This window comes from Panulirus ornatus, chromosome 70 (genome assembly GCF_036320965.1).
Source record: "Panulirus ornatus isolate Po-2019 chromosome 70, ASM3632096v1, whole genome shotgun sequence".
Classification (NCBI taxonomy): Eukaryota; Metazoa; Arthropoda; class Malacostraca; order Decapoda; family Palinuridae; genus Panulirus; species Panulirus ornatus.
Genome location: NC_092293.1, coordinates 16,355,762 through 16,371,956, shown reverse-complemented (window position 1 = coordinate 16,371,956; position 16,195 = coordinate 16,355,762). Strand labels below are relative to the sequence as shown.

The 16,195-nt window shown below is 39.0% G+C and overlaps 1 protein-coding gene across 2 annotated transcripts in view; it reads left to right on the top strand.

Annotated features, from left to right (window-relative positions):
* The first annotated feature begins 3,218 nt into the window (after nucleotides 1-3,218).
* Sar1 (Secretion-associated Ras-related 1) overlaps nucleotides 3,219-16,195 on the top strand; it is a 53,247-nt gene continuing 40,270 nt past the window's right edge. The window contains exon 1 of one of the 2 annotated variants that reach the window (XM_071660354.1): nucleotides 3,219-3,464. The gene's annotated coding sequence lies outside the window, so the exon portion shown is untranslated. Of the gene's footprint in view, nucleotides 3,465-3,748; nucleotides 4,305-16,195 lie in introns of those variants that run through there. The other variant, XM_071660356.1, reaches the window with a different exon arrangement.

Below are 16,195 nucleotides of genomic sequence, written 5' to 3'. Positions count from 1 at the left end.
ATTGAGAGGAGTACAAGAGATCAAAAGAAAGGAACGAGAGCTGAAAATCAGGGTGACTGAAAGATTGGGTGGGGAAGTATCAATAAACTTTAAAGTGAATTAGAAAATGTTTTATAATAGTAAATAATACAAGAAAAAAATATAGGACATCTATCGTAGAAATATCAGATGGGAAAGTGAAAAAGAGATGGAGAGAATAGTTTGAAAGACTGTTGAGTGTTTTAGACAATAGTGTGATAGATAAATGTGGTATGTATATTCTTTGTCATTGTCATGTTTGTTGTTGGAGGGGGGATCTGTGAATATAGGTTGTTGAAACAGTAAGCTTCTATATCTATTTGAGGTGTGGTGATTGACTTTGGATTGGTTTGGATGAGAAGAGTCTAAGGTTGTTGCATTGAACTGAGTCCAGAGCATATTGATGTGAGATTGTTTTGGAAGTATTTTTGTTTCAGTTAGCAGTTGCTGAATGTTTGCGGTTGCTGGGAAGCCAGTAGTTGCTCTGATCTTTTCTCTGTGTGGTTAGCAATTTTCTTGCATTTGCTTTTGACAGTGTGGGAGACCGAGCTGGTGAGGCCTAGGTCAGGGTGGAGTAGATGAGTTACTTCTCGAAGATACTAAGAAAGTCTTTTTTCTTGTTCAGTTCTGGTAAAGTGTTCCGAGGTTGTTTGTGTTGCTGTGTCTGTGGTTTTGGGGAGTGATTATCATGAGTTTGTCAGATGTGATACTCAGTATGGTTAGAGTTTTGTTGTAGAGGAGTGGTTGATCATTCAGGTTGATGGAAATGTGTAAATGTGTAAGTTGCGTTCATGTTGAACAAAACTTTAACCCTTAAGATCCCATTGTCCTGCATGAGTTAAATGTGTCAGAAAAGTGTCATACTGAAAAGGGTGCAACTTGAATCATGCAGGCTCTGTATCATTGCTTTTCATTCATCTGATTCAAGGCCTTGTTCTCTACCTGAGAAATACAGAGATGTGAGTGGCAGCTAAAAAAAACATTACATACTCATTGTGCTTATATAATGAAAGACTTTGGAGCAAGAGGTTGAGGAGGTATGGTCCCTTGACAGTATTTCATGAGTTTTTGCAAGTGAAAGGTGATGGGCCAGATTTAGAAACAGAAATGTATTAGTCAATATACTTACAGATTATGAATATATGATTTATAGGTGACAAGCAAGTGAAATGTTATTATGTACAAAAAAAAAAATAGTGAGTCAGTGGTCAGACATGAAAAAGGCTCACTATGGATTGTACAAATTTGCAGTTTGCAAGGTACAGAGGAGTATATATTTTCAAAACCTAATTCCTTGCAGGTGTTAGAGGAAACCCGTTTGAATATTTTACCAGTGGTTTAGATTTATAAGATACTGCTTTATAAAAAAAATCAGTAGTTTTTGGTTAAAGCTTGTTTTTGAAAATGGGGATTTTTTTTTTCCTCGCACTGGAGAGAAAAGAAGACTTGTTTTGAATTCATATTATGCAAAGCACATAATGAAAATTTGATATATAATTCATCTAGAAAGAGAAAAGTCCCACAAATGAAAATGATGTGATTTTGCATATATGATTTGTAAGTGCTAAAAAATATACAAAATGGGGGAATAAAAATGCAGAAAACTGGATTTTATTGCTGTTATTTGCACATGAAATTCAAGGATTATATGGTATTTGTAGACTTTTGATAAAAAGCCAACAATCTGCGTGATTGTTGTTGCTTAGGTAGTGTCAAGGTGCTGGCATGTGGTGTATGGTCATCTCATGACAACACTCATAAAGTGGTCTGTCAGATATGATGGAAGGTCTTGTAGGGAGAGATTAGAAAGGGCTGAAGAAAGAACTGCTCCATAGGGAACTACATTGTAGATCCTGATGGTTGAGGAAGTGAAGCCTTTGTGTTCATGTGTGTGTCATGAATTGTAGAATGAATTGATGAAACATCTTGTTTCTTTTAACAATTTCATCCTTTTCTATAAAGCATGCTTACACTTATTTTTTTTTTTTTTTGCCCGGTTCAGAAGAAAATATTTTGGATCCTTTAGGTCAGAATACGCGAATAACAAGATTTTCTTGTTTTAACAATGCATATAGAAAAAGTCGTGCATGTAATTACTAATACAACAATATTCATTTGGTATTTTATTTGGTTCCAAATAGGACTGAATGACTGAACAAACCAGACCGGCGATAACATTCAACTCGAAGGTTTTAATTTCACGATGGATTTCTTTCCAAGGAAAATATAAGAATTATATTATACATAACCACTGGATCAGATCAATTATTGAAGGAATAAATGGGGGTCATTATTTTCCCCTCAGTCTTAAGGTCGGAATATCATAGTTTTTCTTGAGGCCACGGCTTCGAATTCAGCAGGCCCGGACTATCAATGTATTCTTCCCAGATTTTAATCCCAAATGCCATGATTTCTACCCTGAAAATAAGACCAGACTACTAAATCTATCAAACTGGGAATCCATTGAAAACTCAAACCTGAGTTTAATGAATGTCTAATAATTGCTATGATATTAAATGGACGTGATAGATATAGGATTTATGGATGTTGCATATCAATTAGGCATTACAAAACTGGTTGATTATTTTTAATTCTTCCTGTTTACAGCTACAGATTTTACGATAGTTAACACGAGGGAAACGAGAATTACGAGCACATAAGAGGACATGGAAGAAAATAATTTCTGATATTATCCTATCATTTTGGCCTTTACTGTCTCAGAAGTCTTTTAAACCTCTGCTCAATTTTCATTTACGTTTTTGAAAAAGTGAAAAAAAAATGACATCGATGTTTAAGGCTGAAGTGAGAGTCACTATATGGTTGTGCCTGAAGTGAATAGTTTTAAAATCATCCCATTTTTAAAGCTAATCAACATACAATATGTGGCAAAAATACATATCCTTACTGATAATAATATCAGGCCAAGGACATTTTCTTTTTGAATTTCCCTCTTTTTTTATTAACAAATGTCATCATAGGTGACGTCATTTCTATTGTACTTGATGGATCAGATTTTACGGATCATGTACTGGATAAATAAAAGAACCAATTTATCCATTGTAGAGAAAATCACGCCAAAGATAAGGGGAATATAAAAGAATTTCTTATCTCAATTTATTTTTCTCGATACATGTTAAGGCAAACTCGGGAAAAATCCTCGTAGTGTAATGAATATAATAATTTACAACAAAACCCGAGTTATTGTTTACGTCACAGAAGTTCCAACAGGGAAGAAATATAGAGAATATAATCATGTGACAAAATTGAGAATATAAAACAAAAAAGCATCGTAATTAATACATTTATAGTATTAAGTCCGACAATTTGTGGGATCTTAACGTTTGTGATCAACCTTGTGACACTTCTACGTCCTCCTTATGAGCTGGACTGGAGCTGTAGAATGATCTTGTTGGTGCCAAACCTCTAATACGCCGTTTTTATAAGAAGTAAGTGACAATTAATGCATATGAATCAACTATTTCCAGTTGTGATGTGCATGTTATGGTTATATATGTCTGGCACGAAGGTTTGGGTGGGGATACTGAAGGAAGATGTGGTGTTTTGACAGGATACAGTGGTAGACGCGTCACTCAGCTGATTTTATTGTTGTCAGTGAATCAAGGATAAGCATCCTTCCGGGTAATGATGACTCATTCCTTGGATCATATGTGGCTTAAATGCGTCAACTAATCCGTTGGAGAGAGTTTTACGGGAGAGGGAAGCTGAATTACCATTTAATCGTGCTCAGAGACGAACCATATATACTTGGAGAGTAAAATCTCTTTGAGGCGAATAATAATTGCTAATGAGCTTATGCTATTGGCTTAATTTTTTTTTTCAAGGACATTTTGAAAAGTCATAGGTCGAACATATGGTTTATTTACAGTGGAACACCTTTACTCTTATCTTTATGAAGTTGATAACGTTTGGTGTCTTCGTCTGTGTCTGACACTGATAACTGTTGAGTTTGCTGAAATGAATAATCTCTTAATAGAATATTCGTACAAAGTGGTCAAAGGCTTAAGGACAGGGGAAATTAAAGGTTCAAAACCACAAATCATGGAAACCTAACCAAGCAGAGCCAAGCTAGACTTAATATAGAAGAAGAAAGTTCGTTAGGTTTGGTTTGATGTGGTTAGACTGAGTTTCCTTTGTGTGGTTAGATTTCCTTTGTGTGGTTTATAATCCAGTTTTCCCTCTCTGCTTCATGGCCCTGATGATTTTGTGGTGACTTTAGCCTTTATAGAGTCGTATATCATCTTAGTTCTGTCACACTTTTACTGTGTGTAAGTATTGCATTGATGCCATTTTTCTTATATGTATATATATATATATATATATATATATATATATATATATATATATATATATATATATATAGTGGATGTGCCAAAGTGGAATCTTACTTAGCATATTCTGAAAACTTTCAAGTCCATATTTGTGAGTTCTTGTGATGACAGCCTAAACATATTATGGGGTTAGGTAAATTCTAGATTTATTGTGATGCTGATGTTATTGTATACGTTTGGTAACCCCAGGTGCAAGCTTGTTAATTTTGGAGGCCATAATTGAACTTTGTTACTCTTGATAATTTTGTGTATTTCCCAATGCTTTTTTAAGCATGATAAAACTCAAATGGGAAAAAGTCCTCTCTTTTCTTGTGTTTTAGATCCTCAGGTTGTTTGCTGTTTTAAGAAATACATAAATTTCATGCTAAAAACCTTGGTAAAGCTGTTTCTGGTGTGCAAAGTTATATATAGAAGTCTTTTTCTATCTTACTTGGTTATATAAACTGCCATTTTCTTGTCTTACCTAGTTATGTAAGCCACTAGTCTGCTTAATTATATAACTTTTATAATAGAAATAGATTATATTGTAAATGAGGTAATTATCTGGATTAGCTCTGTAGTGTGATTAGCTTTGAATTTTGAGTGACTTTGTTCTGCAGTGTTAGTGTACTGTGTAGAGAGTATAGTATAAGTTAGAGCATAATTTAGATTATATTTTATTGAATGATAGTAATGTAAATATGATGTTTACTGATGTGAAAGAAATACTCTTGTAAAATATCACCAGAACCCATACAAACTGCACATAGTATCCAGAATACAAGAAATTTATCGGCATTTAATTTATTTATTGCCGAGGATTTCATGTCCACTTGATATTTCGTTTTTTTTCACATCCGGTGCCATCATGACACATTTGTTGTGAGTGACTGGCATATTTCAACTCAAGTATTGAAAACCGAGATCAGTTTTGACTGGTAGGGAGGTTTGTGGGATTTTCATAGGTTCTGGTGATATTTTACAAGTGCATGATATAATTTTACTTTTATTAACCACTTATCCTGGACATACTACTTCCTCCTTGTCTGATATTGTTCAGTAAAATGAGAAGCTCCATATCTTGCTACATGTAATTGTTACTTTATAATCTAAAGACATGCACTGTATAACAAACTGTCAGTATTCAAACTTAATATTTATGCAGGTACACCTGACAGTTACGAAATATGTTAACTATGTATTACTAGTGACTTCATGTATTTGGCTTTATAGAAAAGAAATTTTGTTGACTGAAGCCAATCTAGATACTTACTTTTTGTTGCAATGGTGAAATTTTTGTTCTTGATTACCAAATTTGGGTTAAATCTCAGTGAAGAAGTTAAAGCCTTTAGGTATTTCGTATAGATTTACAGGAATTGTAGAATGATACTTTCATAGATGTAACAGTATAGTTCCATAGTAGTGCGTAGGTAATTGAGATATATTGATTAAGGCTCTAGTAGTGTATCATTGAAAATGTGGAGTTACTCAAAACGATTAATACACTTGAAAAACCAACAGAACTTATGAAAACCTCTGAAAACCACTTTGAAAGTGAAGGTATTTCATATTCTAGTTGAAATATACCAAGTCATACCCGTGATTGTGAACCGTGCAACTAGCATCAGATGCCAACGAATTAATGGCACTGGGAGTGGCCAATGTGACACATAGCAGTGGTGGAATTTCATGTTGGTATATTTCTTATTATCCCTGGGGATAGGGGAGAAAGAATACTTCCCACGTATTCCCTGCGTGTCGTAGAAGGCGACTAAAAGGGGAGGGAGCGGGTGGCTGGAAATCCTCCCCTTTCTTTTTTTTTTTTTTTTTTCTAAAAGAAGGAACAGAGAAGGGGGTCAGGTGAGGATATTCCCTCTAAGGCCCAGTTCTCTGTTCTTAACGCTACCTCGCTAACGCGGGAAATGGCAAATAGTATGAAAAAAAAAATATTTCTTATATCACTTTGCCTACTTTTACATTAACATTTCCCTTGATATAACTCACTACTGTTACTGTATATCATGTTGTACAGTAATATATCCTAAATATTGTTCCAAATTATGGTCAGCAACCATTTTGGTATTTTTGAAATACTAGACAAGTATTTATAGAACAGAATCACTCAGTATCCAAAGCTGATGGTGATGTAGGGCTGAACTGATTCAGTTTTGATTGTTAGTCTTCATTCGATGGTAGATGTGTAGTTTGCTTTCACCATCGGTTTTTACACAAAACATTTCAAAGTACATCATATGCCAGAAGGAAGGACTCTGTTGGAAGAACGTTTTTTTCTTTTTTTGACATTTATTTATTGTGTAGCTCCCTACCATTGTACAATCTGAACCTGAAAAAGTGGGAAGGGCTTTGAGGGTCAGGCAAGCTTCAGGAAAAATGTAATAATCTTCAAAGAAATATTTGACAACCAGTCTAAGAATTCTCAGGAGCAGTCTACAGGTGTTGTCATGGGTAATGTTGGAATCGTCATTTTCCCTCTGTATTCAATCAAACAGCCCTATAGTAAGCCAATGTGCATGTGCAAAGCAACCTTGTTCTTTTTAACCACTATATTTTTGCATTATATGAATTGAAATTGTAAATGTGGTAAAAGATGCTACAGAAAGCATTGACTGAGGTCTCTTACCATCATGGATAAGTTTGACCAGTATTGGTGAAACTCCCAAATTGATTTTCTTATAAATAGGTATTATATTAGTTCTGTTTCTTTTATTGTCAGTAGCTATAGCACTGCAGCCCTAATGCAAGAATTTAAGAGTCAGCCTTTTATTGTCATATATGAAAAATACAAGGCAATAAAGCTAGCATAGAGGTTGCCTTTTGTGTGGTGCTCTGTGGAGGCACAGCATCATTGGTGACATTGTGCCATCGTTTTATTTTCCAGATTTGGACATTATTTCTCTTTACTTTGTTGAATAAGCATGTTGTTAAGTATATTTCTTTTTACTTTGTTGAATAATCATGTTGTTATTAAGTAAAACATGCATCTTTTTAAGCATGAAGTGTTTATTCTAGGTCAAAGAGCTTGCATGTTAAGGATCATGCTCTAATAGTAGTAAGCATTTCAATAAATTTGCTGGAATGGTGTTGATGGTTTAAAAAATAAACACTGATCTGTATAATAGTATAGAGCAATCATTTATGAGCTCGAGCATGTAAAAGTAGTATAAAACCAAAGTAGTGCCTTAAGATGATACCTACGATTAAGTCGTGCACTGCTGATGCAGACAGCTGGCTGCACATTTGTTCACCTTGGGGTTACTGTGAGGTCTCTCCCCATTATGTGCAAGTGTTTTTTTTTTTATACCATTCTTAATAAATCCTTATCTTTATATTCTTTTGCAGTTTCCACTGCCTTTTCAGACTGGTACAGGTTGGGTACAGGCTGAGTTGCAAGGGTGCTTGTCTTGACTGAAAAGTATATAAAATCTCTCATATTTGAAAACATTTACTGAATGAGCAAAATTTTACGAGTTCAAAGACAGTTGAGTCTCTGTTGACAAAGGCACATAGCTGATGGCGTATATACAGATGCTCCCTAACCTACAATGGTTCAGCTTATATTTTGACTTGACGATGGTGCGATATTCAACAATTTATTATGAAATAGGCTTTGTGGTAGATGATTTTGTCCAGCTGTAGGCTGATGTAAGTGTTCTGAGAATGTTTTAAGGTAGGCTAGGCTAAGCTATGATAGATGTTCAGTAGGTTAGATGTACAGTATTGAATGTATTTTTGACATATTTTCAACTTACAATGGGATTATCAGAACGTAACCCCACTGTAAGTTGAGGAGCATCTGTTTATATATTTTTTATACTTGATTGCCATTTCATCAGCAAGGTAGCGCCAGGAAACAGACAAAAAAAGACCCCTCTGCTCACATGGTGGAGTAGGGGAGAAGGTTTTGAGAGCGATGAAGAACAAGTGGAAAGAGAGAACGTCATCTTGGAGCACAAAAATGGATATTTTTGAAGGAAAAGTAGTTCCAACAATATTTTATGGTTGTAAGATATTTTTGAAGTAAAAGTAGTTCCAACAATATTTTATGGTTGCGAGGCATGGGTTATAGATACGATTGTATGGAGGACTGTGGATGTGTTGGAAATGAAATGTTTAAGGACAGTATGTGGTGTGAGGTGGTTTGATCGAGTAAGTAATGAAAGGGTAAGAGAGATGTGTGGAAATGAAGAGTGTGGTTGAAAGAGCTGAAGAGGATGTGTTGAAATGGTTTGGACATGTGGAGAGAATGCGAGTGAGGAAAGGTTGACAAAGAGGATATGTGTCAGAGGTAGAGGGAACAAGGAGAGACAGGAGACCAAATTGGAGGTGGAAAGATGGAGTGAAAAAGATTTTGATTGATTGGTGCCTGAACATACAGGAGGATGAGAGGCATGCAAGGAATAGAATGAATTGAAACGATGTGGTACACTGGGGTCGACGTGCTGGCAGTGGATTTAACCAGGGCATGTGAAGCATCTGGGGTAAACCATGGAAGGTTTTGTGGGGCCTGGATGTGGAAAGGGAGCTGTGTTTTCGGTGCATTATTACATGACAGCTAGAGACTGAGTGTGAACGAATGGGGCCTTTGTTGTCTTTTCTAGCACTACCTTGCACACATGAGGGGGGAGGGGGTTGTTATTTCATGTGTGGCAAGGTGGCGATGGGAATCAATAAAGGCAGACAGTATGAATTATGTACATGTGTATATATGTATATGTCTGTGTGTGTGTATATATATGTATACGTTGAGATGTATAGGTATGTATATTTGCGTGTGTGGACATGTATGTATATACATGTGCATGTGGGTGGGTCTGGCCATTCTTTCGTCTGTTTCCTTGCGCTGCCTCGCTAATGCGGGAGACAGCGACAAAGCAAAATAAATAAATAAAATTATTAGTTATTTATTTAATTTATTAAATTATTAATTTATTGTCTGCCCTTATTCATTCCCATCGACACCTCGCCACACATGGAATAACAACCCCCTCCCCCCTCATGTGTGCGAGGTAGTGCTAGGAAAAGATAAGAAAGGCCCATTTGTTCACACTCAGTCTCTAGCTGTCATGTAATAATTCACCAAAACCACAGCTCCCTTTCCACATCCAGGCCCCACAGAACTTTCCTTGGTTTACCCCAGACGCTTCACATGCCCTGGTTCAATCCATTGACAGCACATCGACCCCGGTATACCAAATTGTTCCAATTCACTCTATTTCTTGCACGCCTTTCACCCTCCTGTATGTTCAGGCCCCGATCACTCAAAATCTTTTTCACTCCATCTTTCCACCTCCAATTTGGTCTCCCACTTCTCCTCGTTCCCTCCACCTCTGACACATATATCCTCTTGGTCAATCTTTCCCCACTCATTCTCTCCATGTGACCAAACCATTTCAAAACACCCTCTTCTGCTCTCTCAACCACGCTCTTTTTATTTCCACACATCTCTCTTACCCTTACATTACTTAATCGATCAAACCACCTCACACCACACATTGTCCTCAAACATCTCATTTCCAGCACATCCACCCTCCTGCGCACAACTCTATCCATAGCCCACGCCTCGCAACCATACAACATTGTTGGAACCACTATTCCTTCAAACATACCCATTTTTGCTTTCCGAAATAATGTTCTCGACTTCCACATATTCTTCAAGGCTCCCAGGATTTTCGCCCCCTCCCCCACCATATGATTCACTTCCGCTTCCATGGTTCCATCCACTGCCAGATCCACTCCCAGATATCTAAAAGACTTTACTTCCTCCAGTTTTTCTACATTCAAACTTACCTCCCAACTGACTTGACCCTCAACCCTAAAGTACCTAATAACCTTGCTCTTATTCACATTTACTCTTAACTTTCTTCTTTCACACACTTTACCATATATATATATATATATATATATTTCTTTCTTTCAAACTATTCGCCATTTCCCGCATTAGCGAGTTAGCGTTAAGAACAGAGGACTGGGCCTTTGAGGGAATACCCTCACCTGGCCCAATTCTCTGTTCCTTCTTTTGAAAATTAAAAAAAAAAACGAGAGAGGAGGATTTCCAGCCCCCCGCTCCCTCCCCTTTTAGTCGCCTTCTACGACACGCAGGGAATACGTGGGAAGTATTCTTTCTCCCCTATCCCAAGGGATAAATATATACATATATATATATAAAAAAGGGCAAATGAGAGTTGGGGTGAGAGAGTATCATTAAATTTTAGGGAGAATAAAAAGATGTTCTGGAAGGAGGTAAATAAAGTGCGTAAGACAAGGGAGCAAATGGGAACTTCAGTGAAGGGCGCAAATGGGGAGGTGATAACAAGTAGTGGTAATGTGAGAAGGAGATGGAGTGAGTATTTTGAAGGTTTGTTGAATGTGTTTGATGATAGAGTGGCAGATATAGGGTGTTTTGGTCGAGGTGGTGTGCAAAGTGAGAGGGTTAGGGAAAATGATTTGGTAAACAGAGAAGAGGTAGTGAAAGCTTTGCGGAAGATGAAAGCCGGCAAGGCAGCAGGTTTGGATGGTATTGCAGTGGAATTTATTAAAAAAGGGGGTGACTGTATTGTTGACTGGTTGGTAAGGTTATTTAATGTATGTATGACTCATGGTGAGGTGCCTGAGGATTGGCGGAATGCGTGCATAGTGCCATTGTACAAAGGCAAAGGGGACAAGAGTGAGTGCTCAAATTACAGAGGTATAAGTTTGTTGAGTATTCCTGGTAAATTATATGGGAGGGTATTGATTGAGAGGGTGAAGACATGTACAGAGCATCAGATTGGGGAAGAGCAGTGTGGTTTCAGAAGTGGTAGAGGATGTGTGGATCAGGTGTTTGCTTTGAAGAATGTATGTGAGAAATACTTAGAAAAGCAAATGGATTTGTATGTAGCATTTATGGATCTGGAGAAGGCATATGATAGAGTTGATAGAGATGCTCTGTGGAAGGTATTAAGAATATATGGTGTGGGAGGCAAGTTGTTAGAAGCAGTGAAAAGTTTTTCTCGAGGATGTAAGGCATGTGTATGTGTAGGAAGAGAGGAAAGTGATTGGTTCTCAGTGAATGTAGGTTTGCGGCAGGGGTGTGTGATGTCTCCATGGTTGTTTAATTTGTTTATGGATGGGGTTGTTAGGGAGGTAAATGCAAGAGTTTTGGAAAGAGGGGCAAGTATGAAGTCTGTTGGGGATGAGAGAGCTTGGGAAGTGAGTCAGTTGTTGTTCGCTGATGATACAGCGCTGGTGGCTGATTCATGTGAGAAACTGCAGAAGCTGGTGACTGAGTTTGGTAAAGTGTGTGGAAGAAGAAAGTTAAGAGTAAATGTGAATAAGAGCAAGGTTATTAGGTACAGTAGGGTTGAGGGTCAAGTCAATTGGGAGGTGAGTTTGAATGGAGAAAAACTGGAGGAAGTGAAGTGTTTTAGATATCTGGGAGTGGATCTGGCAGCGGATGGAACCATGGAAGCGGAAGTGGATCATAGGGTGGGGGAGGGGGCGAAAATTCTGGGGGCCTTGAAGAATGTGTGGAAGTCGAGAACATTATCTCGGAAAGCAAAAATGGGTATGTTTGAAGGAATAGTGGTTCCAACAATGTTGTATGGTTGCGAGATGTGGGCTGTGGATAGAGTTGTGCGCAGGAGGATGGATGTGCTGGAAATGAGATGTTTGAGGACAATGTGTGGTGTGAGGTGGTTTGATCGAGTGAGTAACGTAAGGGTAAGAGAAATGTGTGGAAATAAAAAGAGCGTGGTTGAGAGAGCAGAGGAGGGTGTTTTGAAGTGGTTTGGGCACATGGAGAGAATGAGTGAGGAAAGATTGACCAAGAGGATATATGTGTCGGAGGTGGAGGGAACGAGGAGAAGAGGGAGACCAAATTGGAGGTGGAAAGATGGAGTGAAAAAGATTTTGTGTGATCGGGGCCTGAACATGCAGGAGGGTGAAAGGAGGGCAAGGAATAGAGTGAATTGGAGCGATGTGGTATACCGGGGTTAACGTGCTGTCAGTGGATTGAATCAGGGCATGTGAAGCGTCTGGGGAAAACCATGGAAGGCTGTGTAGGTATGTATATTTGCGTGTGTGGACGTATGTATATACATGTGTATGGGGGGGGGGTTGGGACATTTCTTTCGTCTGTTTCCTTGCGCTACCTCGCAAACGCGGGAGACAGCGACAAAGTAAAAAAAAAAAAAAAAAATAAAAAAATATATATATATATATATATATATATATATATATATATATATATATATATATATATATATGTATATATATTGTTTATGGATGGGGTTGTTAGGGAGGTAAATGCAAAAGTTTTGGAAAGAGGGGCAAGTATGAAGTCTGTTGGGGATGAGAGAGCTTGGGAAGTGAGTCAGTTGTTGTTCGCTGATGATACAGCGCTGGTGGCTGATTCATGTGAGAAACTGCAGAAGCTGGTGACTGAGTTTGGTAAAGTGTGTGGAAGAAGAAAGTTAAGAGTAAATGTGAATAAGAGCAAGGTTATTAGGTACAGTAGGGTTGAGGGTCAAGTCAATTGGGAGGTGAGTTTGAATGGAGAAAATCTGGAGGAAGTGAAGTGTTTTAGATATCTGGATGTGGATCTGGCAGCGGATGGAACCATGGAAGCGGAAGTGGATCATAGGGTGGGGGAGGGGGCGAAAATTCTGGGGGCCTTGAAGAATGTGTGGAAGTCGAGAACATTATCTCGGAAAGCAAAAATGGGTATGTTTGAGGGAATAGTGGTTCCAACAATGTTGTATGGTTGCGAGGCGTGGGCTATGGATAGAGTTGTGTGCAGGAGGATGGATGTGCTGGAAATGAGATGTTTGAGGACAATGTGTGGTGTGAGGTGGTTTGATCGAGTGAGTAACGTAAGGGTAAGAGAGATGTGTGGAAATAAAAAGAGCGTGGTTGAGAGAGCAGAAGAGGGTGTTTTGAAGTGGTTTGGGCACATGGAGAGAATGAGTGAGGAAAGATTGACCAAGAGGATATATGTGTCGGAGGTGGAGGGAACGAGGAGAAGAGGGAGACCAAATTGGAGGTGGAAAGATGGAGTGAAAAAGATTTTGTGTGATCGGGGCCTGAACATGCAGGAGGGTGAAAGGAGGGCAAGGAATAGAGTGAATTGGAGCGATGTGGTATACCGGGGTTGACGTGCTGTCAGTGGATTGAATCAAGGCATGTGAAGTGTCTGGGGTAAACCATGGAAAGCTGTGTAGGTATGTATATTTGCGTGTGTGGACGTATGTATATACATGTGTCTGGGGGGGGGGTTGGGCCATTTCTTTCGTCTGTTTCCTTGCGCTACCTCGCAAACGCGGGAGACAGCGACAAAGTATAATAAATATATAAAAAATATATATATATATATATATATATATATATATATTTTTTTTTTTTTTTTTTATACTCTGTCGCTGTCTCCCGCGTCTGCGAGGTAGCGCAAGGAAACAGACGAAAGAAATGGCCCAACCCCCCCCCATACACATGTACATACACACGTCCACACACGCAAATATACATACCTACACAGCTTTCCATGGTTTACCCCAGACGCTTCACATGCCTTGATTCAATCCACTGACAGCACGTCAACCCCTGTATACCACATCGCTCCAATTCACTCTATTCCTTGCCCTCCTTTCACCCTCCTGCATGTTCAGGCCCCGATCACACAAAATCTTTTTCGCTCCATCTTTCCACCTCCAATTTGGTCTCCCTCTTCTCCTCGTTCCCTCCACCTCCGACACATATATCCTCTTGGTCAATCTTTCCTCACTCATTCTCTCCATGTGCCCAAACCATTTCAAAACACCCTCTTCTGCTCTCTCAACCACGCTCTTTTTATTTCCACACATCTCTCTTACCCTTACGTTACTTACTCGATCAAACCACCTCACACCACACATTGTCCTCAAACATCTCATTTCCAGCACATCCATCCTCCTGCGCACAACTCTATCCATAGCCCACGCCTCGCAACCATACAACATTGTTGGAACCACTATTCCTTCAAACATACCCATTTTTGCTTTCCGAGATAATGTTCTCGACTTCCACACATTTTTCAAGGCTCCCAAAATTTTCGCCCCCTCCCCCACCCTATGATCCACTTCCGCTTCCATGGTTCCATCCGCTGACAGATCCACTCCCAGATATCTAAAACACTTCACTTCCTCCAGTTTTTCTCCATTCAAACTCACCTCCCAATTGACTTGACCCTCAACCCTACTGTACCTAATAACCTTGCTCTTATTCACATTTACTCTTAACTTTCTTCTTCCACACACTTTACCAAACTCAGTCACCAGCTTCTGCAGTTTCTCACATGAATCAGCCACCAGCGCTGTATCATCAGCGAACAACAACTGACTCACTTCCCAAGCTCTCTCATCCCCAACAGACTTCATACTTGCCCCTCTTTCCAGGACTCTTGCATTTACCTCCCTAACCACCCCATCCATAAACAAATTAAACAACCATTGAGACATCACACACCCCTGCCGCAAACCTACATTCACTGAGAACCAATCACTTTCCTGTCTTCCTACACGTACACATGCCTTACATCCTCGATAAAAACTTTTCACTGCTTCTAACAACTTGCCTCCCACACCATATATTCTTAATACCTTCCACAGAGCATCTCTATCAACTCTATCATATGCCTTCTCCAGATCCATAAATGCTACATACAAATCCATTTGCTTTTCTAAGTATTTCTCACATACATTCTTCAAAGCAAACACCTGATCCACACATCCTCTACCACTTCTGAAACCACACTGCTCTTCCCCAATCTGATGCTCTGTACATGCCTTCACCCTCTCAATCAATATCCTCCCATATAATTTACCAGGAATACTCAACAAACTTATACCTCTGTAATTTGAGCACTCACTCTTATCCCCTTTTCCTTTGTACAATGGCACTATGCATGCATTCCGCCAATCCTCAGGCACCTCACCATGAGTCATACATACATTAAATAACCTTACCAATCAGTCAACAATACAGTCACCCCCTTTTTTAATAAATTCCACTGCAATACCATCCAAACCTGCTGCCTTGCCGGCTTTCATCTTCCGCAAAGCTTTTACTACCTCTTCTCTGTTTACCAAATCATTTTCCCTAACCCTCTCACTTTGCACACCACCTCGACCAAAACACCCTATATCTGCCACTCTATCATCAAACACATTCAACAAACCTTCAAAATACTCACTCCATCTCCTTCTCACATCACCTCTACTTATCACCTCCCCATTTGCGCCCTTCACTGAAGTTCCCATTTGCTCCCTTGTCTTACGCACTTTATATATATATATATATATATATATATATATATATATATATATATATATATATATATATATTTATTATATTTATTATACTTTGTCGCTGTCTCCCGCGTTTGCGAGGTAGCGCAAGGAAACAGACGAAAGAAATGGCCCAACCCCCCCCCCCCCCCCATACACATGTATATACATACATCCACACACGCAAATATACATACCTACACAGCTTTCCATGGTTTACCCCAGACGCTTCACATGCCTTGATTCAATCCACTGACAGCACGTCAACCCCGGTATACCACATCGCTCCAATTCACTCTATTCCTTGCCCTCCTTTCACCCTCCTGCATATTCAGGCCCCGATCACACAAAATCTTTTTCACTCCATCTTTCCACCTCCAATTTGGTCTCCCTCTTCTCCTCGTTCCCTCCACCTCCGACACATATATCCTCTTGGTCAATCTTTCCTCACTCATTCTCTCCATGTGCCCAAACCACTTCAAAACACCCTCTTCTGCTCTCTCAACCACGCTCTTTTTATTTCCACACATC